The sequence below is a fragment of the Spinacia oleracea genome, chromosome 3 (genome assembly GCF_020520425.1).
Source record: "Spinacia oleracea cultivar Varoflay chromosome 3, BTI_SOV_V1, whole genome shotgun sequence".
Taxonomy (NCBI): domain Eukaryota; kingdom Viridiplantae; phylum Streptophyta; class Magnoliopsida; order Caryophyllales; family Amaranthaceae; genus Spinacia; species Spinacia oleracea.
The window spans coordinates 53597673-53619288 of NC_079489.1; the positions used below are offsets into that span (position 1 = coordinate 53597673).

The 21616-nt window shown below is 37.7% G+C and overlaps 1 long non-coding RNA gene across 3 annotated transcripts; it reads left to right on the plus strand.

Moving 5' to 3' along the window:
* The first annotated feature begins 421 nt into the window (after positions 1 to 421).
* Positions 422 to 3228, plus strand: LOC110792256 (uncharacterized). 3 transcript variants are annotated; one of them, XR_008930511.1, is made up of 3 exons: positions 424 to 719; positions 1411 to 2827; positions 2925 to 3228. It is a non-coding gene; the product is annotated as an uncharacterized lncRNA (long non-coding RNA). The 3 variants fall into 3 exon arrangements; XR_002534337.2 differs by having other exon boundaries at positions 434 to 719; positions 2766 to 2827; XR_008930510.1 differs by having other exon boundaries at positions 422 to 2827.
* The last annotated feature ends 18388 nt before the right edge of the window (positions 3229 to 21616 follow it).

Here is a 21616-nt window from a genome sequence, read left to right on the forward strand (position 1 = left end):
GGCCGTGCTCGGATGAATCATAGGTTATGATTATCTGTTTATTTGATCAGTTGAACTCTGAAACCGAGAAACACCTCTGGACATAATAAGGATGAAAACTCTTACCTTATGTTCAAGAGCAAGCATCAAGCGACAAAGGAATTGGGAAATGCACACTTGTCCCTAAGGACAAGTGGGAGACTGAAGGAAATAGTGCCCTTGGCACTACGCCAAAATAAGTAATTAACAGCGCCTAATTAATAGCGCTTATTAAAAAACGCTATGATTAAGTCTAATTAACATCGCTTTTTAAAAAACGCTATGGTTATTCACAAATATCAGCACTTTATTTTTAATTGCTGTTAAAAAATTTGATTAGCACTTTAATTATTCGTTCAAGGCAGCCATATGAATACGTGGGTATTATTAGCAGTTTAATTATTCGTTCTTACCCCAAAGAAAAAAATTAAAAGAAAAGGGATATCTCTCTCCTTTATCCTCCCACTACTTCCAGACTTGTTGTTACCCACGACTCCACGAGAGAAACTTCCAGACTTACAAACTCAAAATTTTCCTCAAACTTTCCCAGATTCACTCAATCCAAAATATCTCAAATATAAAATTCATGAGTACTTCGGTCCAAATCTACAAGGTTTTGGTTTTCGGCCTCTTCTCCGGTGAACGTTTTTCGACGACGACTTTTACTTGTAAAAACTCAAGTTGTGGCTGAATTATCAATTGTGAGTATGCCTTTTAAATTAGCAACTATTTCGTTTTTAAGGTTTTGAATAGGATTTTGATATGTTGGTTTATCAACTAGTGGTACTTCGATGTTGAGGATTTATCTAGGTTTTTGAATTTTTCGATCTTTTAGGAATTAGGAATTAGGTTTATGAATTTTTTTTCTTTTAGGAATTAGGTTTATGATTATTTTGATTTTTTTTAAAAGATTTTTGTTAATTGAAGTTAATTTCATTATATTTCTCCGCTCTATTTTCCCCCAATTCAATTTTTTTTTTGGAATCAATCCCCCAAACTTATACCCTGCTTTGGAATTTTAGGGTTTTTGGTTGAATAGAATTTCGAAATTAAGAATCAAACTTTGTAATTTAAATGGAATTTGGCATTTAGGGTTAACCTTGAAATATATCTTTCTCCAATTTTAACTTTGATTTCTGTTTTAAAGGTTGGTTCGATTTTAATGTCGTTGATATTTATGGAACCAAATTCAATCATCAAATTACAAAATTTACGATTTCAGCTTTTGTAACACGTACTTTGATATTTACTTTGCTGTGTCCAATTAACTTTTCTTGCCATATCTCATTAGTGTGTGTTCTGGATTGCAAGGGAGCCTGATCCCCATGAATTCCTATTTACGTCTGCACCCTGTATTTTCTAGCCAGGGCGTAATGACTGTTATTGTCTCAGTTAGGTGTGAAGAGAGTCGTCTGACTCTTATGGCTACGTATTCTGAATTCTTATATGGCCTCGGCGTACTTCAACAAGACTAATGTATGTGTAATTGCATTACACATCTTAATTCCTTTGGAAATAATCATAACGTTTTGAAAATAATGTCTGTATTTGATAATAGTGCAGAACATAGACTATATGTTTAAGAATTATGTTGACATGACCCATTCTGATCACGAACACAATCAAGAAGTTCATTGCAACTTCACTGCAACGTCATTGCTAAGCCTGAAACAACACCTTTCAAGCCTGGGGATTTTTCCAGCAAGCTCTTCTTCGCGGAACTAATTCCATGTTATTTGTTCTTTGAATGATAGTAATTATTTATGGTAAAAAGTGTACGTTTGGGTTATCTACTGTGTGAAGTTTTCAGTTGTCTAATTTAGAGAAAGTAATTTAACGTTTGAATTTTACTTGTTCTGCTATTTTTCTGAAGGTAAGATTCTCTTTCTGTAAAGATTGGCCATATGTACTTCTGTTCATGTTGCAGCTAGAGTTTCGGTAGATAGAATCATGAAAGTATTATTTTGCCGTGCATTGTAGTAGAATCAGAGAATTAGATATTTGAATGTTGAAACTTGAAATTCAGTACGAGTATCATAACTTTGAATTGATTGGAATGGTTATTTAACCCGGTTGCTTGCTTGGTTAAAAAAACAAATTACTATTATTTCCGGAGTGTTATCCTCAAGCAGTTCATTGCTACCTCCACTGCAACTTCACTGCTAAGCCTGAAACAACACCTTTCAAGCCTGGGTTTTTTTTCCAGCAAGCTCTTTTTCGCGGAACTAATGCCAGTTCATCATCCTGATACCTCTTCCCTCACGGATTGCAGTATGGTAGATGGTAAGGGCGTAAGGCCTCGAGTACTATTTCTCTCGCATAACATGAAGGCTAACTTTCCAAAACCCAGAAGTGAGCTTAATGTATGTATGTAGTGTTGTTTTCTTTTCCCTTTGAAATGCTTGCTTATTTATCTAATTTTGTATTCTGACTTCTGTTACATTGTGTTAACCTCATTGTCTTGTAAGTCGTATGTTTACAAAAGTATTACCTGGCTTCTTTTAGTTCCCATTCATTGTAAGGTATATAACATACGACCTGCATGTCCTAGGGAAGCAAGACTTTAAGAAGGTTTGTAGTAAGTGGAATTCATTTGATCTTGATCAATTTTATAAGATTCATGATTTGTCTTGCTTCTAATTGCGGTGATTGTTTTTCAGGTCGAATAAACTGTTAAAGAGTGGCTGACTGTATGTTTTTTGAGAAAATGAGTGATATGATTCCTTTCATATTTTATTGTTTTGCAGAGTTCTTTCCTGTTATTTGAAGGCGGAAAACAAATGTGCAAGAAGATTAAAATTTTCACCAGGTAGTTGCAGATAGAGAGGTTAACTCTTTGTGTATTAGTTTTTAATTTTTTTTTTTTTTTTGTAATTGGAGATTAATTGGCCTTATTGATTTCGTAGTTCCCTCGGCAAAAATTGGCATTGGTTGCGGATATTATGACTCTACATTCATCAACGACGATCATCGACCACAAGTCCACAAGCATATCTATATTCAAGAAGGTGTATATTTCAAGTAATGGCCGAGTAATCAAGAAATCAATGAAGTGGGAACTTAGTGCGTGGCCTTGTCATGTTTCTGTTGTGTTTCGTATGTATATTGTTTTTCCAGTGTACAAGAATGGATGCTATACTTGGTCAAAGGCTATGAGATGCTTATTGGATACAATTGAGTAATGAAAGGGCTATGTTGTTCTCGTTTAAATCTTGTTAAATCTTGTTATAGAATAAGTTTTTTAGTTTATAAAAAGGTTAAAAGAAATTGATGAGCAAATCCCCCTGCTTCGAATATTTTTTTAAAAATTTAGTAATTTAGAATTACAATGCCCATTCTCTTACCCCGGGCATCTATAGCGCTTATATATTGAATGCTATTAATAGAGAGATCATTAATAGCGCTTTTAATAAGCGCTATAATTGTTTTAACAGCACCCATAATCAATAGCGCTTTATAAGCGCTGTAGTTCATTGAAAAAAGCGCTATTAAAAGCTTATTTTGTTGTAGTGTGGTCCAAGTATGCATATAATATTAAGTCTAATAAATACGGTTCAGTATTAATTAACAAGTTAATAATTCAGTGAGATCAAGTGAGCTGAATGCCTAGCTAGAGGCCGCTTCAGTTCAAGTGGAATTAATTATATTAATCCACAGCTTACTCTTGACTGAACCAGTAGGGTCACACAAATAGTACGTAAACGGATCAAGTATTTAATGGCATTAAATACTCCATTTATGGATATTCGGAATCGACGGATCTTGGTTCCAGTGGGAGCTGAGATCGTCAAAGGCAAGCAAATGAATACTCCGGAAACGATGATGTTGCCGGAAACAGAAATATGGATCGTATCGGAAATATAAATATTATCCAAGTCGTAGATGTTGCCGGAAACGGAAACATGGTACGTATCGGAAAATATTAATGGAAATGGAAATATTGCCGGAATCGGAAATATTGCCGGAAACGGAAATATTGTCTGAATCGGAAATATTATCGGAATCGGAAAATAATTCCGGAAACGGAAATATTAAATATTTGTTCGAAACGGAAATTAATTTCGGAATCGAAAATATTAAATATTGTTCGTATCGGAAATAAATTCCGGAATCGGGAATTTAATCGGAAGCGTATCGTACGAATTAGCATCGGACGAGGCCTGCCAGACGAAGGCCCAGCACGAAGCCGGGCCATCGCCCAGCAAGCCAGCGCGCCACACGAACAGCCAAGGCAGCGCCAGGCCCACCGCAAGGCAGGCCTAGCGCGCGCCCTAGGCTGCGGCAGTCGTGGGCTCCGTGGCAATTGGGCTGCGTTGCTCGAGCTGTGCGCGCGCGCGCTTGGCGCCCCTCGTGGGCTGCTGTGCGTGCGTGTGTGTTTGTGTTCACATACGAAACCTAAAGCGTATAGGATTCGTTTAATGATTAAATTCCTAATCCTAAAAGATAAATTAATTAAATAAGAGTTCTACTAGGATTCTAATTTAATTAATTCGTATCCTAGTAGGATTCCAATTTTTTTTTATACCCCTATAAATATGTGGCCTAGGTTCAAAATTTATAACGAGTTTTTCAAGTATTCAAAGCGACATTTTTGAGAGCAAAATTCGGTCATATTATTGCCCTATAATACCCAAAAATTATAGTACCTCAAGGGCGATTCTAGTTGGTCAATCTTAAGGCGGATCCGGACGTGTTGTGGACTATCTACGGAGGGACGACACTTGGAGTCCTAAAGACTTGTTCTTGTTCGGTTCGGGCGCAGCTAGGGAGGGCACGCTACAAAGTGTATGCATCTAAATTTATCTATATGATTATGTGTAAATAATATGTTTCCTGGCATTATGGTTTTTCCGCATGATTTATGTTTATTCATATGTATCATAACCTAACACTTCGGACCATTGTGCATAGAGTCATATTAATGTGAAAGTAGTTGTTTATCAATGCAAGTTATGACATGACATATTCCGAGTCGACTGTTAGGTTGAGTGCATGTCCTTTTGAACACACGAGTGTTGTGAGTTTGGGAGGGCATTGTTCACATACATTGTTGGGAGGAGAGCGAACGGGTACATTTTTTTTACCCGCCACATAAATGAGTGAAGAGTGTGAAAGCACTAGTTTTGAATTCCATGTACACTTGTGGTTTGCTCTGCGTGACGATTGTTAGGGAGGATTTATGGTCGAATAGATTTGATTGGTTGACATTGATGCATACTTGTTAGATTTTACCTTGAATCGTATCCATTGCTTTAAGTTGCGTTTGGGGTGAAGTTGATTTATGTATTCATCGATGATTTCTTTGCTTAGGGACAAGCAAAGATCTAGCTTGGGGGAGTTTGATATGCTCATATTTTATAGTGTTTTTACCCCCGTTCCTTAGTACTTTTTGATCTCAAATGAGCTCTTCGGAGCGATTTTTAGTACTAATGTGCTCCTTTTAGTGTGTTTGTAGTTTCAGGTTCATCATTGTAGGAATTAGCATATTTTTGTGTATTTCCTACTCATTTTAACCAATACAAGAGATTATGTACTTTCAAGAGCACAAACATTGAGTTGGAAGAGTTTTCAAACAAAGCGAATAGTGAAAGAAGTAGAAAACTGAATCTCGTCCACTCTTTTGATATAACTCAAGTTATACAACTCCAAATGCAACTATTCTAATTGGGTTGGATTCTAGACTTCAAGATCTTTCCAACGAGTGGTCACTCGCCTAATTCCGACTTATAACGAAGGAGATATGGTGTTTTTAAGATACGCGATCGTGCAGTTTGACGAGCAGATCGCCCGATCGGGCGGCCCATTGCCCGATCGGGCGACGACAACCTCTGGAGCGCGGATTTCAGTTTATTTCCGGTTTTCGCTTATTTTTTTGGGCAAACTATAAATACCAAGCCCTTATTATTTAGTTGGACATCTTATTTTCTAGTACCTTAGTTTATTGCTTAGTTTTTATTCTCTCTCTAAACTTTTGTTAATTACTTTTATTATTCAATTCAAGTTTCAAGCTTTAAATTTCATCTTTTGTTCTTCAATTTGGTATTTCTTATTTCTTTCCTTCGTTGTTCAATTTTAATTATGTTTTCATTAATCATGTTTGCTTTGTTTAAATTAAAATTAAATATGTGTGAGTAGTTTATATTATAGGGTTTTGGAAATCCATGAATTAATATGAAGAGATGATTGAATATTGTTGATTGTTGGTATTGTGATTAATTCCTATTGATTGGTTTCATTTACTATGCAATGAGATTTGCGCAGGTTTAATTGTATTAGTCAAGCAATATCAAGTTAAGATTCGAGAGATGCAATTTGATGTTTAGGCTTGTGTCAATTGGTAGAATTGAGATTAATACGTAGCGAGAGCCCATTAATTCTAAGTCTATGATTAGTATCGATTCGAGAGAGCATGCTAGTCTAATTAACTGCTTTATTGATTATTATTGATTGTTTATTATCCTGGATTGTTGTTCATTGGTGAACGTATGCCCTAGACCTTTTAATATCTAAATTCCTCTTTGTTTAATTATTGTCGAGTTTTAATTTACAAATCAACCAACTTTCTTGTTTCCAAATAGTCTAGACCTTAGTTTTAGTAATAGAAAGAACGCATGTTTCCCTGTGAATTCGATCCCTACTTCCCTTACTATCTTGTTATTGGACTTAGGTTTATCTTTGACTAGGTGATACGACTTGAGCCTGTCAGGTTCTTCATCCTAAACTGCTTCTAAAGAGTTCTTAGTTCGTTGTTCGTCTCGAATCTCTTCGAGGTCTATTATTCTCCCACTTGTCAATTTGGAAATATGATTTCTTTCCAAAAAGACACCGTCACGAGCAACGAATACCTTGTTGTCTGACTTGTTATAGAAGTAATACCCCTTTGTTTCTTTTGGATACCCAACGAAGAAACATTTGTCAGATTTTGGTTCGAGCTTGTCCGAAATTAATCGCTTGACATATGCTTCGCAACCCCAAATCTTTAGAAAATACAACTTTGGAAGTTTCCCAGTCCATAATTCGTATGGAGTCTTTTCAACAGCTTTTGACGGAGCATGATTCAGTGTGAGTGCTGCAGTTTGCAACGCATGTCCCCAAAATTATAAAGGAAGTTCGGCTTGACCCATCATTAACCTGACCATATCGAGTAAGGTCCTGTTTCTCCGTTCCGACACTCTATTCCATTGAGGTGCCCCCGGAGCAGTCAATTCAGAAAGAATACCGCATTCTTTTAGATGGTCATCAAACTCGTGGATAAGATATTCACCTCCTCGATCCGATCTTAGAGCTTTGATTTTCTTGCCATGTTGATTCTCTGCTTCATTTTGAAATTCTCGGAATTTCTCAAACGATTCAAACTTGTGTTTCATTAAGTAAATATAGCCATATCTAGTGAAATCGTCTGTAAACGTTATGAAATAGCTGAACTCACCTCTAGCTTTCGTACTCATAGGCCCACATACGTCCGTATGTATTAGCCCTAGTAGTTCGCTTGCTCTTTCTCCCACCTTTGAGAAAGGTTGCTTTGTCATTTTGCCAAGTAAACAAGATTCGCATTTATCAATCTTCTCTAAGTCGAATGATTCTAGAATTCCCTTTCGTTGAAGTAATTCCATGCGCTTTGTGTTTATATGGCCTGATCAACAATGCCACATAAATGTGAGATCGGAATCACCAGTTTTAGCCTTTTTAGTATTTATGTTATAAATGTGTTTGCTCGTATCTAGCACATATAGACCATTTTCTTGTTGTGCTGAACCATAAAACATTCCATTTAAAGAAAAAGAACAACTATTGTCTTTAAATTGAAAACTAAAACCTTTAGAATCCAAAGTTGAAATGGAAATAATGTTTCTGGTGATACTAGAAACATAGTAACCGTTTTCTAGTTCCAAAACAAAACCACTAGCCAAAGAAATAAAATAAGATCCTACGGCTAATGCAGCAATCCGTGCTCCATTTCCCACGCGTAGATCCATCTCGCCTTTATCAAGCTTTCTACTTCTCCTTAGTCCCTGCGAATTGGAACATAAGTGTGAGCCACAACCAATATCTAATACCCAAGAAGTATAATTAGCAAGATTACAATATATAACATACATACCTGAAGTAAAAGCAATGTTACCGTTCTTCTCATCTTCCTTTCTCTTCAAGCAATCCCTCTTCCAACGCCCCTTCTTCTTGCAGTAGAAGCATTCAGATCGGCAGGAGAACGACTCACCCTTTTCTGTTTACCAGAACTGGTGCCGTTGGACTTAGGTGAGGGTGTAGCCTTTCCCTTAACCTTCTTGCCCTTATTCTTGCCTGATTTCTTGGAGTTCTTTCCCTTACGCACCATAAGCACATCGTGTTTATTCTCTTGCTTGAGCGTCTTTTCAGCGGTTTTCAGCATACCGTGAAGCTCAGTAAGAGTTTTCTCCATGCTGTTCATGTTGTAATTCAACTTGAACTGATCATATCCACTATGAAGAGAATGGAGAATGATGTCAATAGCCATTTCGTTTGAGACATCAGAATCTAGAGCTCTCATATTCTCAAAGAGTCCAATCATTTTAAGAACATGTGGGCTCACTGGTTCTCCTTTCTTGAGCTTAGTCTCAAGGATCAACCTCTGAGCCTCAAATCTTTCGATTCTGGCTTGGTCCTGAAACATGTTCTTCAACTCCGAGATGATTTGGTAAGCATCCGAGTTAATAAACATTTTCTGAAGTTCAGGATTCATGGATGCAAGCATCACACATTTGACATCCCTGTTGGCCTGGATCCAACGGTTAGCGGAAGCTTGAGTTAACTCCGGTCCGGCGCCCTCCGGTAACTCTTCCTCGAGGACATATTCTTTTTCCTCGTGTATTAGAACTATTTGCAAGTTCCTTTGCCAGTCGAGGAAATTTTTGCCATTCAACTTCTCTTTGTTAAGAATTGAACGCAGGTTGAAAGTGTTATTGTTAGCGGCCATTGATTACTACATTTGAAAAGAATTCGCAATAAATAACCATTCATAACTTAATAACTTTAAAATAAATGCTAGCATGCAATCATTAAAGCTATTAAACATTTCATTCATGCAATAAGCAAAAACATGGTCCAAAAAATGAATGAAACGTTTCCAAGACCCTAAAAGTCCTAAATATATCCTTAAGCAGCTTTGGCATGTCTTAAGTAGTTTAAGATTCTAGGTAAGCAAAACCTATTGCTAGTAATTCCAAATTACTCTTGGTTAATAAATTAATACCATAATTTATCCCATTGCCACAACATAATGTCATTGTTGTTTGAGTTGAAACCACAATCAACGTGCTCCTTTGGGACGCCTTACCATCTAAGTCAACTAATATAGCACCTCGCTTTAGCGTAAACCTACTACGTTAGGTCCTTAGATCTTTGTAAGTGCTTGATTTCGAAGGCAATTTTTAAACTCAATATTACTTTGGACCTAGTTGTTTCTATGTTGGTTCGATTATTTAGTGAACTTAATCTAATCGAGTCATCCGAAACAACTTATTCATGCAAATTATACATACATTCAAGCATAATATATATATATATATATATCAAATGCATAAATAAAATGGTGAACTAGTATGGCCCAAAACACTTGTCTTGAAGCATCCAATCTTCGTCACCTTCTTGTTAGCTTGACATCGTCTTGAATCTTCGTTCAATTGCTAACTTAAAGTTCTAAACTTAGAAATACTTGAAAATAATAAATTACATCAAAATTTCCATGGTGCACAGACCATATTTAAAACTTAACATTCAAAGATAAAACAGTTCGTGGACCGTATTTAACTATCCTAAATGGCCATACTAGTCACTTGGAGTACCTACATTACATAAAATATACAGAGTATATATATTCTATGCATTCACCCATTCGTATGCTAAAACGAATGGCCCAATTAATTATGCAAGTATTTACATGAATTAATTAAAATTCACGTTCACATAAACGCGTCCTAAAAGATTAATCAATTTCCAATTTATTAATCCTTAGACTTTATTCTAATTAAAATTGAATTTAATTAAAATAATGCGACCTACGAATAATAATTAAAATAATTATTTCATTTTTAATTTTAATTTCATTTAGTGGCTCCCACTCAAACCAATAATTATTCCAGATGATTAATTATTAAATATTAAATTAAAACTCGTGGCCCGGCTCAAGTAAATAAAATAATTATTAATTATCCCGTTAGCCCAAATTAATGCAAACTTAGTCAAGCCCAACGAAATGAACAACAAAAAAAATGTTCGTGTGCATGCACGGGCTAGGCTTGCGCCCAGCCCAGCACAGCACGGTGTGGCCTACGAGGCACACGAGCAAGGCTCGCGCACCCTGCAGCCGCGCACACGTACCCGCAGCGTGCTGCTGCCCCAGCGTGCTTCGTCGCTGCGCATCGCAAGGCGAGGTGCCTTGCTTGCGATGGCTCCCAGCGCGCGCGGCACGTAGCGCCCATGCTGTTGCCCGCGTCGCTGCGGCTCGGCACGGATGCGGTAGCCCACGTGGCTCGACGAGCCACACATCCACCCCACCCTTGTGTTCGTGCCTTTGGTTCGTGCTACGGATCAACTTAATTAAAAACAATTTTAATTTCACGAACGTTTGCATTTAAGTTATTTTTCATAAAAAGTTACGATTTTTATTTTGAAAAACAACGGTTTTTACGATTTAATTAATTTAACGACAATCCAATTTCGTAAAATATTAAATAAAGGCTAAAATTATTCAAATTTTAGGAACGTACAATTTCAGCCAAAAAATTTGAACTTTTAAATAATTAAATCTAAAACTTTAAATCGTTCTAAACATTTAAATTTCAGATTTTAATCAATTTGGTTTAAGTGTCAATTAAAATTAACGAAACCATTCAAAATTTTAATCCAATAATTTTTAAAATTAGCCACTGGCCATGAAATTATATTCCCTTTCCCAATTAACCGAATTATTAGATATAAATTATTTAAAAAATCAATTAGCGATCTAAAATTTACGAATTTGGGGAAAGAAAAATTAGGGTTTATAATTATTGGAAAAGACTGTCATTTTTACCTTAAATTTAAAACATACCCAGAAACATTGTGTCAAAATTTCAATCAATTCCGAGTTGTTTAGGTTGACCAATTAATTGAAAAACTTTCCAACATTATTAATTTTAATTCGAAAATTAACAAAAACTCCCAAAAAACATAACTTTGAGGCCTGTTTTTGCAATTCTGTTCTCATTAAATGATCTTAGAAAATCGTTTTCAATCAGATTAGGGTCAGAAAAGTCGAAAAACCGAATCTTTTTGATTTTCGAACAAGTTACGCAATTAATCCAATAATTCATAAAAAATTCCGAAAAATCAACAAAAATCCCAAAATTTCGACAACAGCAAAAACAATTAAATCATGCTAAAACATTCTTTGAATACATAAAGCTCTGATACCACTGAAGGGGAATACAGTTAAACATAATAACATGTGCGGAAATAATCCCCAAAGCCAGGAAACATGTATAAAGCACAGATTAAGCAAACTTACATTTGAAGCGTGTTTTCCCGAGTAATCTGTCAACGAACACGAACTTAGAACTCCACTTGTCGCTCCTCTACTTGGTTTACCAACAGGTTCAGATCCGTCTTAATAACCGTAGCTTAGACAATCAATCAAGGGTTTTACTTTTCCGGATGAACAATTTTCAGAGAAAACTGAAGAACGTAATGTTTAGAATTAGGTTTAGGGTTTCTTGTAAAACTGATGTGTGTATTGTATTGTGTGTAAATACAATAACCTAATTGTATTAAATGATGTAACCGGCCAAGAACAAGGGGCCTTGACCGGCTACACCACACACACGGACATCCCGCGCGCACAGACCACCCTGCAGGCCGAACCCCACAGCGCGCAGCCGAGCAGCATGGGCCATGGGCCTCGTTGGCTTGCTGCTGTTCATTAGCGTGCGCTGCCACACCCCGCGGGCTGGCTTGCTCGCTTGCTCGCGAGCTCGCTGACTCGTTGGGCCTTGCGCGCTTGCGCGCTCGGCTTGACGGGCCGGCAGCTCCGATGCTCTTCGTATTCGTGACTAATGCCTTACGGCTATTACTTATCGTATCGTATCCGACGAATCACCGTCGTACCATTCGATTATTCGTTTCACCCAGCTTACAAATATTCGCGATACGATATACGATTCTAATGCAAGGTTTTATCGTATAATACGTTTTCCAAAACTAATTCCCGAAAAGCTATTAAATGAATTTCTGATTCATTTAATCTGGTGATCTGTTGCATGCCATTGGTGTGACCTTGTAGGTTCAGTCAAGAGTAAGTTGTGAGCTTAATATTCATTAGAACTCACTGTTCGGAAGGATTGGTCCAGCTAGCTGTTCCGATCACTTGATCTCACTGAATTAATTGTTCGCAATTAATCTGAACCTTGGTATTAGAGTAAATGAACCTTGGGTGAAGGACATATTTCCTTCAGTGATGGGCGCTGCTTGTGGCGTGCCGCGAGCTCGCCCGAAGGCTTCTCCCATCTCTATGCACATGCCACGCCCTGCTCGCACCAAGCACGCACCGCACACAAGGCTAACCCCCATTGCTGCCTTCGTGTGCGTGCCTTCCCTTTTCGTCTCGCACAGACAACAGCCCTTGCCTCGTGCAAGTGGCTTGCTCGTCCGATTTTAAAAAACCAATTCAATTTTTTTAATATTCGAAACGAAATTGCACGAAATAAATTTGTCATAATATTAACAAAACCAATAGTTTTAATTACGAAAAATATTAAAGTGGGTGATTTAATAAAATTTCAACCAATCCAATTTATCAATCTTAGCTAACAAATATTCAAATTTAACGAACAATGAATAGCAACAAAAATTTGAATAAGTTTGATAATCAAATCCAAAACTTTAAATCGTTCTAAACATTTAAAAATCAGATTTTTATCAAATTTGGTTTAAGGTGAACGATTAAAATTAAGGAATCCAATCAAAATTTTAATCCATGAATTTTTAAATATGTCACTTAAACATGAAATCGTATAATTATGTTTTCCAAACTAATTTCGCGAAAAGCTATTAAATGAATTTTCGATTCATTTAATCCGGTGATCTGTTACATGCCAATGGTGTGACCTTATAGGTTCCGTCAAGAGTAAGCTATGGGCCTAATATTGATTAGAACTCACTGATCGGAAGCCTTGCTCCAGCCAGCTGTTTCGATCACTTGATCTCACTGAATTAATTGTTTGTAATTAATCTAAACCTTGGTATTGGACCAATGCACCTTGGGTGAAGGAAATATTTCCTTCAAACCTAAGGGGATATTTGGTGCAATATGTTTTAACTAATTAACAGACTAACGGAAAGTTAACGTCCGTCAGACAAAAGGGCTTTTTCAAATATTATTGGATACGTCAAAGGTATTTGGTACATTATGGAAAGTTTAGGGGTATTTGGTGTATTTTGTCAAACCTCAGGGGCATTTCATGAAAAAAAACCGTAAATTACATCATGCAACTAATGTAATAGGTTGATGGATCGGGTGGTGTGTTGGATGCACCTTCATCCAGACCCACCCGCCACCCGATCCATCCATCATCCGTCAAGAATCCACTTATTTTTGGATTTTCGTCCGTATAATCTAGATCGGGTGGATGGATATCCATCAGGTTCGGATGTCCAGGTCTAATCCTCAACGTCAGGTTCACCATAGAAAAAATAGAAATACTTCAAACTTTCACTAGGTTCCATTATCTTACAAAGTAAAAAGTTTTTCGTAGCCAAAATACAATCCACCAACATGCTAGACCAGGAGAGCACTGCTAAACCTCCCGTACTACCATCATAATCTACACCAAAAGATGAAGCACGGTTCAAGAACGCTAGGTTATCCTTAATTACATTAATATACATTTTTGTTTCTGATAAAAACACAAAAGTAGGATGCTTTGTATGAGTTAAGCACATTAGATAAGGTAATGTAGGGAAGTGTGGGTCATTTTCTACAATTGCAAGCCAATATTTTCATTTAGACTTTCGGGGATGCTCGGTGCTAGCCTCCTCACCCATAGGAATATCTTTGATTGACACCATTAGAGTAGCTTGAAGATCTTTGTCCATTTCATCAATCAGTGGCCTTATAGCCGATGTTACTTCAACAAGCTCATCATGGATAAACAAGGGGAGGAGATTGATTTAATTCTCCATCAATTTCACTCCCTTCGGCTATTCGATATCTAGAAACAAACACTAAATGAGCCTTTTTCTCATTAGGAAATTAAAAAGGTAAAAGGGGGTCGAAAAAGGACGAGGCAATTTTCATATGGAATTAATCGAACGTACCGTCCTCAAGGATGTGGCAATCATATTAAGTGAAAAAAGGTTAATAGTGGGTATTAGCCTCTTTTTACTAGTCTTAAAAGATGCCATTCAATTTTTAACGACATTGAGGAAAACTGACAAAACTCGGTTATTGTCATACGCTAGTAAAAGCCGAAGCCCATGCAAACGTATTCGACCATAATGACCATAGTTTCCCTTGTGACCCCTGTCATGGAGATCGCTCAATGTACATCCATCGGAGTAGAGATTGAGAGTTCGGGGGAGTGCCCAATATTAGCCCACATGACGGTCCTTTTCAATGCGACATGCGCTAGACTACATTACTAAATGAGTTGATTTTAATGCACAAATAATTAACTAAATAACGTCAAAAGAGTGATTTAGATTGATTTAAGGAGCATAACAATAATCAGATTTGTCAAGAGAATATCTTATTAGGCGTGATCAATATGGTAGATTAGGTGAACAAATTTATAATGAGTGATAAAAGAATAAAAAGGTAGATTTCAAGTTACAATATAGCTTAAGTTGTACTAAGGTTCTCAGTAACCAGTTGTCTCTACTGGTTTTCCTTTTCTGCTTCGAACTTTCAAGTAACTGATTGATTGCTTTTGGTTTCAGCTGCGATTCCTTCAGAGTTTCCCCTTAGATTCCTTGATTTACGCTTGTGAATTGCCTATAACTCGGGCATCATTTGAGATGGTTTGAATGCTTATACGAATAGAGTAAGCTTAAGAAGAGTTAATATGGCAGACGATTACGAATACAGGACGGGTTTAAAGCTTCGGTCAACACTCAAGCTTAGGGTTTTGGTTGATAATTGGTACCGATTTCCGGAGTTTAGAGGGTTGTATTTATAGTGTAATAGGTCGAAATAAGATAGATGTTTGAAAAGATTGAGCTTTTGTGAAACTAAAACTACAGCGCCAAAAGTTTCTAGCGCGGGCCTGGTGAGCGCTGGAAATAGCCAGCGCTTGTCAGGCCATGACAGATTTTTTTAATTGTTGAGTCAGTGACAACTCATATAGGAATTTTATCCGTGTCGTGATTGACTGAGAACCAAACTGTAGCGCCAGAATAAAGTGGCGTTGGTGTTTGTGCGCTGGAAATAAGCGGCGCGTGTATGCCACGCGTTAGAATTTTCTAGAGTTGGTAAAATATATCCGCGGGTTTTCCAGATCTTTCTGTTTTGTTCTGAATTTCTATCTCATTCACAGTTTTATCTCTTTGATGATATTGGTTGGTGTGCAACTCTTATATTTTCTCACGGATTAATTGTAATGCAACGTAATCACTTTGAAAATCTATCTTGTACAACTGCTATTTTAGGTGGTGATTAAGCATAGAAGTTACTTCAAATAGAAGTTACTTCAAATAGAAGTTACTAAAATTAGAAATTTGGGTTTCAGGGTCACGTTAATTAAGTCATAGGTCGTTCGTCGCTTACTTAGGAAAATGTTGACAAGCAATGTTTGGTTTCATCATTGAACTCACCGCTTCGGGCCTAGGGGACAAATGTAGGCGTTTACTATTAGCCCTCACTTTGATTGATTTTGGTTAAGACGATAATCAAAGTATTGGTAGACGGAGTGCGTTCGAAAAGTTATTCTAAAAAAGACCAAACTTAGGCGGGGTATCACGAGCCCCTGAGTGATAACATTTGAATTAAGGGTCATCACTAAGAATTTCAGCAGCTTCCCGCACGAGTCATTAGGAATTCGTTGACCTGAACTTATACTACTCACAGAGTCATTGAAAACATTCAAATGGTGAATGGAGTTTTTCGAAAACAGATACTTAACTAGTTTCTTAAATGATACCGGTGACATTTTATTAAAGAGAAATGTACAAACCTCGGAATGGGAATGAAATTCAAAGTTCAGAGTAATGACATCTTTTTAACGAGAAACTAATAAACCTCGAAAAGGATTGGAGTTTATGAGTTTTGGAGTAGTGACATTTTTATTAACGATGAATGAATAAACCTCAGAAAGGATCGGAGTTTCAGAGTTTTGGAGTTTTGGAGTAAAACTAGTAATAAATTTTTATTTTCGGAAAATGGAGTTTAAACTTATTCCTGTAAACGGAAATATGACTTAACATAATTTTTAAAACTTAATCATTTTATATTTTTGAAAATAAAAAAATAAAAAATTAACATAAGAAAAAAAACGAATCTTAATGAGTCGTTACCTGAGTGGGAGTCACGGTTATTTCCTGGAATGTCGTCGTCTGTAACTAGACTAACGGAATATTATTATTTTAGGAAATAATAATTTCAAAAAACCGTTACTCTTTCCGTGGGAAGGAAATAGAGTAAAAGCTAACGGTTATTCGCGGTACACAAAGAGTGAGGTGGCCCGATAATTTTTGCATGCAGCATATTTGTGCGCTAGAAAAATCTAGCGCGTGGGCCAGCAGCACTGGAAATATCTAGCGCGGATCTGTCACGCGCAGAAAATTTCTAGCGCAATTTCTCTTTATATATGGGTTCCGGATTCTTCTGTCCACCATTTATGCGATTTTGCTCGATCTTCTTTTCGTTTTCTCTCAACTCCTGTTGCCCATTTTTGCTAGATTGCCGATTTCTTCACCCAATTTGTTCCCAAGTTATCCTAGATCATTAATATGTAAGTAATTTCATATTTTACTTGAGTTTTGGATCGATTTTGAGTAAAATTCGTATACAAATTTATGCTCAAATTGATTTGAGGCTTTTTCATTTTACCCAAATTTCTTGCAATTGATTGATTGTATATGATGTTTATAACATGTATAAGTGTTCTAGCATGTTAATTTTCGCAAGTTTGTTGATCAAGATCAAAATTAGCCCCCAAGTGTGACTACAAATGGATGTTGGAATACAATGTAGGTATTCTTAGCTTGTTGCTTACGGTTTACATGGTCTATGAATGATAGAAAATGCATGAATTTTGTATTCGGAGTGCTTATGACCAACTTTGCATGTATGAGCTTACTACCAATTATGAACTTAGTATCATGTTCATACTTAGGGAACAATATTATTTGATTCTATTGAGACTACTTCTGAAGAGTAGGATGCCTATGACTACGTGGTAGATCCCCGGGTACATACTATGCGTCCTTTGATACGCACACACACGGACCGGGCAACGTATGCCTTGCGGGAACGATAGTCCTTCTACTTTGCGCCCCTCAACTTCGCGGGCGCCAGCTACTGGTAGGAGTGAGCCAGATCCTGAGGAGGAACCTGCTTGGCTGGGTGCTCTTGAGTTTGACGGAGTTATCCAGACTTTGCGCGTGACCGGATTCTGCTTCCTCCGATAGTCCAGGTTTGTGTAATATTTGGATTTGTGGATATGCACACATATGTTTTATTGTTTTTTTTGACTCATTTGTATGCAACCTGGTCCTACTGATCATGACGGTTGGGTGCTTCCTGATTGCAACATCTCTTATATCACGGATGGAGGCTCCGAGATGACAGAGATGCTTCTTGCTGTTCTAGATGTAGAGGGATTTCACCCCTTGATCCCCGAGGGCGCCGGTCCGGTACGGGTTTTGCGTTTAGAAATTATACTTGTTTTATTCCTTATATGTTTGGCGCTAACATATGTTGTGTGTTTCTTCAGCTGCGTGTTTGTATAACGGGATGGTGAGGGTGATCAATCGGCTAAAGGTCGCGTCGGTCAAGACCCGGACGACTCTTTCTTGTCGCAGCCCGAGCTCGACTCAGGTAGTGTGCGTGAATCTTTTTTTTTCCTTTCAGTAACTATATGTGTGCTGATTTCTTGTTTTATGCTTTGCAGACTTGAGCGCGATATTCTCGTGTGCAGGAGCCTACACAGACTCCTCGGAGAGGCCGAGATTCTTTTGATGGCAGCCGTGGTGCTTCGGGGCCGCATGTTAGGCCGTGTATGCCCGATGTTGGGACGGGCCGGAGGCCCCCACATCAGCAGATGGAGCCTAGGAGGAGCTAAGAGGGTTGGGATGAGGCTTGAGTGCCTCAGACGGGTTGACATCCCTCACCATTTCAGCTAGGGGTGTTCAAAAATACCCGACCCGCATTACTCGACCCGCTGACCCGACACAAATAAACAGGGTAATTTTAAATTTTTCTAAAATAAATAGGTCGGGTACCTGACCTGGAATATTTACCGGGTACCGGGTCGGGGCATGGGCCGCTCATTTAATTAAACGGGTACCCGATAACCCGTCAAAAACGAAAGAAAAATATGCGTGATAATGATTTTGGCTGGGACTTTAGGTTTCATTTTCATCCTCAAACAAACAATCAACGCCGCTTTGAAGCTTCCCCTCTCATTCTCTCACAGTCTCATCCGATCTCCTCTATCACTCTCTATCTCGCACCGGCTCACCTGAGCCCCAACACCACCGCATTCACCTTCACTTCCTTGATCTCCTCTCACACCACCTTTCTCGCTCAGGCCGCACCGGCGCACCAACACGACAATCGTCGTCTGTCACCCCCTTCATCAAGATTTAAGGTATTATATTAAGTATTACTCATTTACTCGTATTCGGTATATATTATTCAAGATTTCAAGGTACTAATCAAGGTATTACAGGATATTACTCCGTACTAGATATCATATTAGCCTATTAAGTATTAGTTGTTAGTTTACCATATTAGGTATTATTTAAGGTATTATTTTGAATCACGTGAGATTACTTAGTTCGAAGAAAATGGCAGCTTGGATTTGAATGCTTTTCCCTTTCATTTACATCTACTGACGTGCAAACTCTGTCTAAATTGTATCATGTATTGTTGTTTATGTATAGGTTATCTTATTAATTAAGAATGCCATTTTAGTTACTTTGTTCTAATGAGTGATAAGTCGTATTGTGATCAAAGATCTATGATATTTACAGCCTTACATAGTTGATAGTTACACGACTATTTACATGGAACTAATTATGAGATTTATTATAAAGAATCGGGTACCCATGACGCGACCTGGAAAAACCGGGTACCCGCGGGTCACGGGCCGAAAAAATGACTACCCGCATTTTCGGGTACCCGGCTACGGGTACCCGATAATGAACACCCCTAATTTCAGCTATCTTAGCCTAGTTGGAAGTCGCCATTGTTCCCGGTGTCTTAGCTCGGTTGGTAGCCATCGCCATTTCAACATCCTATGAGTACAAGATGGCTGCCGACGCAGCCATCACAGCCGTCGATATAGACGGGTGGGTCGTCGTTAAGCTGGGGACCGATCCCGCCTACTTAGTTTGTGAGTACTGATACATTTGGAGGATTACACGCTACGCTAGGTGAGGGTCCGAGTGGAGGTGCTCTGGACCATAAGGGCGATCTTTTTTAGGATGTGCCTTACCCTCCAGGGTTTACAATTCCCAGAGATAATTTTCAGACCATGTACATATATAATTGGATATGTAGTGTTTTTTGTATTTTTGTTCATATTTTTATCAGACTTGTACGCATTCAATATTACTTTTCCGTATTTGCATTTTCATTTTGTCTGATTTGCGCCGAATCACATTTTTGCAAAAAATAGGTCATTTTTTTTGGAAGAATTTCGACCCACCTTAAAAGAAAATGACACATTTCAAGTTTTAAGGTCAACAACGTTTTTTTTTTAATTTTAGTCGAAAATAACTTTTTATTAGAAATCAAATACAAGTTGAATTACAAGTCTAGTAAAAGGTCCTAACTGCCTTGAAATAGTTGAGTTATACTAGAGTTCACAAAGGATGAAAAACCAGGTAAAACGTAAATCCAATGCAATTCGGATAAGTCCAAGAGTTTGTCGGGAACCGAACTGCCAACGCAAAAATTTTCCAGCGCTACAATGTTCTGCGCTGGAATTCTCTGGCGCAGGTTGGGTCGTACTGGAAATTTCTAGCGCAGGTTTCCCGGTTTTACAAAAACTCAATTTCTGTTTCTGTTTTCAAACTGACTTAGGATTTTCTTCGGGTGTCTATAAATAAGGCCTTGTTGTGCTCGTTAGTCTTCACCCCTTGTTACATTGCTTTAGTTGTTTGCGTAATTCCCGAGTCTTAGCCCTTATTATCATTATGTCTGTTTTCACCGTGTCTCTGAATTTTGTAGTTAGCAAGTGGCTTCGCTCGCTTTCCCCGACTGAAAATATGTTGCTAAAGGAATATGGTCTAGATGCTTTCTTAGGCTTGCAACAAATAAAAATAGACTTTAGTTTCATTCGTGCTGCCGTGAACATCCGGGATCCCGACCATCATGTTTTGTTTTTCGAAATAGCGAGATTGTCCCTTTGCCTGAAGAATTTGTTGCACTTCTAGTTTATCCCGTTAATGCACTTTCTGTCACCCCTAGTACTTTGGATGAGGGTAGGAAGATGAATGGGGAAATTTCTGGGCCTGGGTGATGATGTGGTTAATGAGATGTTAATAGAAGATAATGTTGACCTGGCTAAACTCATTATACGTTTCAGAGTCCCTACCAATAACAAAACTAAACAAAAGTGTAGTATTAGGGCTCTTTGCTTCTGTTTGTTGAGCTGTTATTTATTCTATAACAATGACAGTATGTTTGGGGATCTTAAACTGATGCCAATTGTTAGTCAGATGGAAAGTCGGTTGTAGGGGGGTTTTTTATTTTGTATTTTTTATAGGACAATCCCTAGGGCTTTTGAAATTTTGAATTATGAAGGAGTCGCCACCAAACATTTTAAGGGTCCGGTTTAGAAGGACCAAAATTGACTCTTTTGGATAAGGCATTGAATCTTGAAACCGAATGTGTGAGATTCGGGTACGGGAACGAACCGCTTATTTTGGCAAGCTTTAAAAATACATTCGAATACAAGACAATGATCGTTTCGTGAAACCATAATCATGGCACCAGGTTGAATCATGCATTTTAGAACATTGAAATTGCTACTTGTACGCGGTCACTTTGCTTTAAAGTTAATTAAGGAAACCTAAGGCCGGTTTGTCCAAAAATTATCTTTGTTAAGCGTGATGTAACCTTTTGTATATTGTTGTATTTAGCATGTTAGGTGGTGAAAGCAATAAACACGTAAAGCATCATCACAAGTAGGAATTATTGAAATGCGTACAACACCGTTTAGGTGCAAAACCACATCACCTTAAAGAGGTGAGTAAAGAGTGCGGAATTGAAATTGCAAGCATAGGAAATAAAGGTGCGATATTGAAAATGCGTTATTGAAATTGCGATATTGCGATATTGAAATTGCGATAATGAAAGTGCAGTATTGAAAGTGCAATATTGAAATGACGATATTTAAATGACGATATTGAAATTGTATTA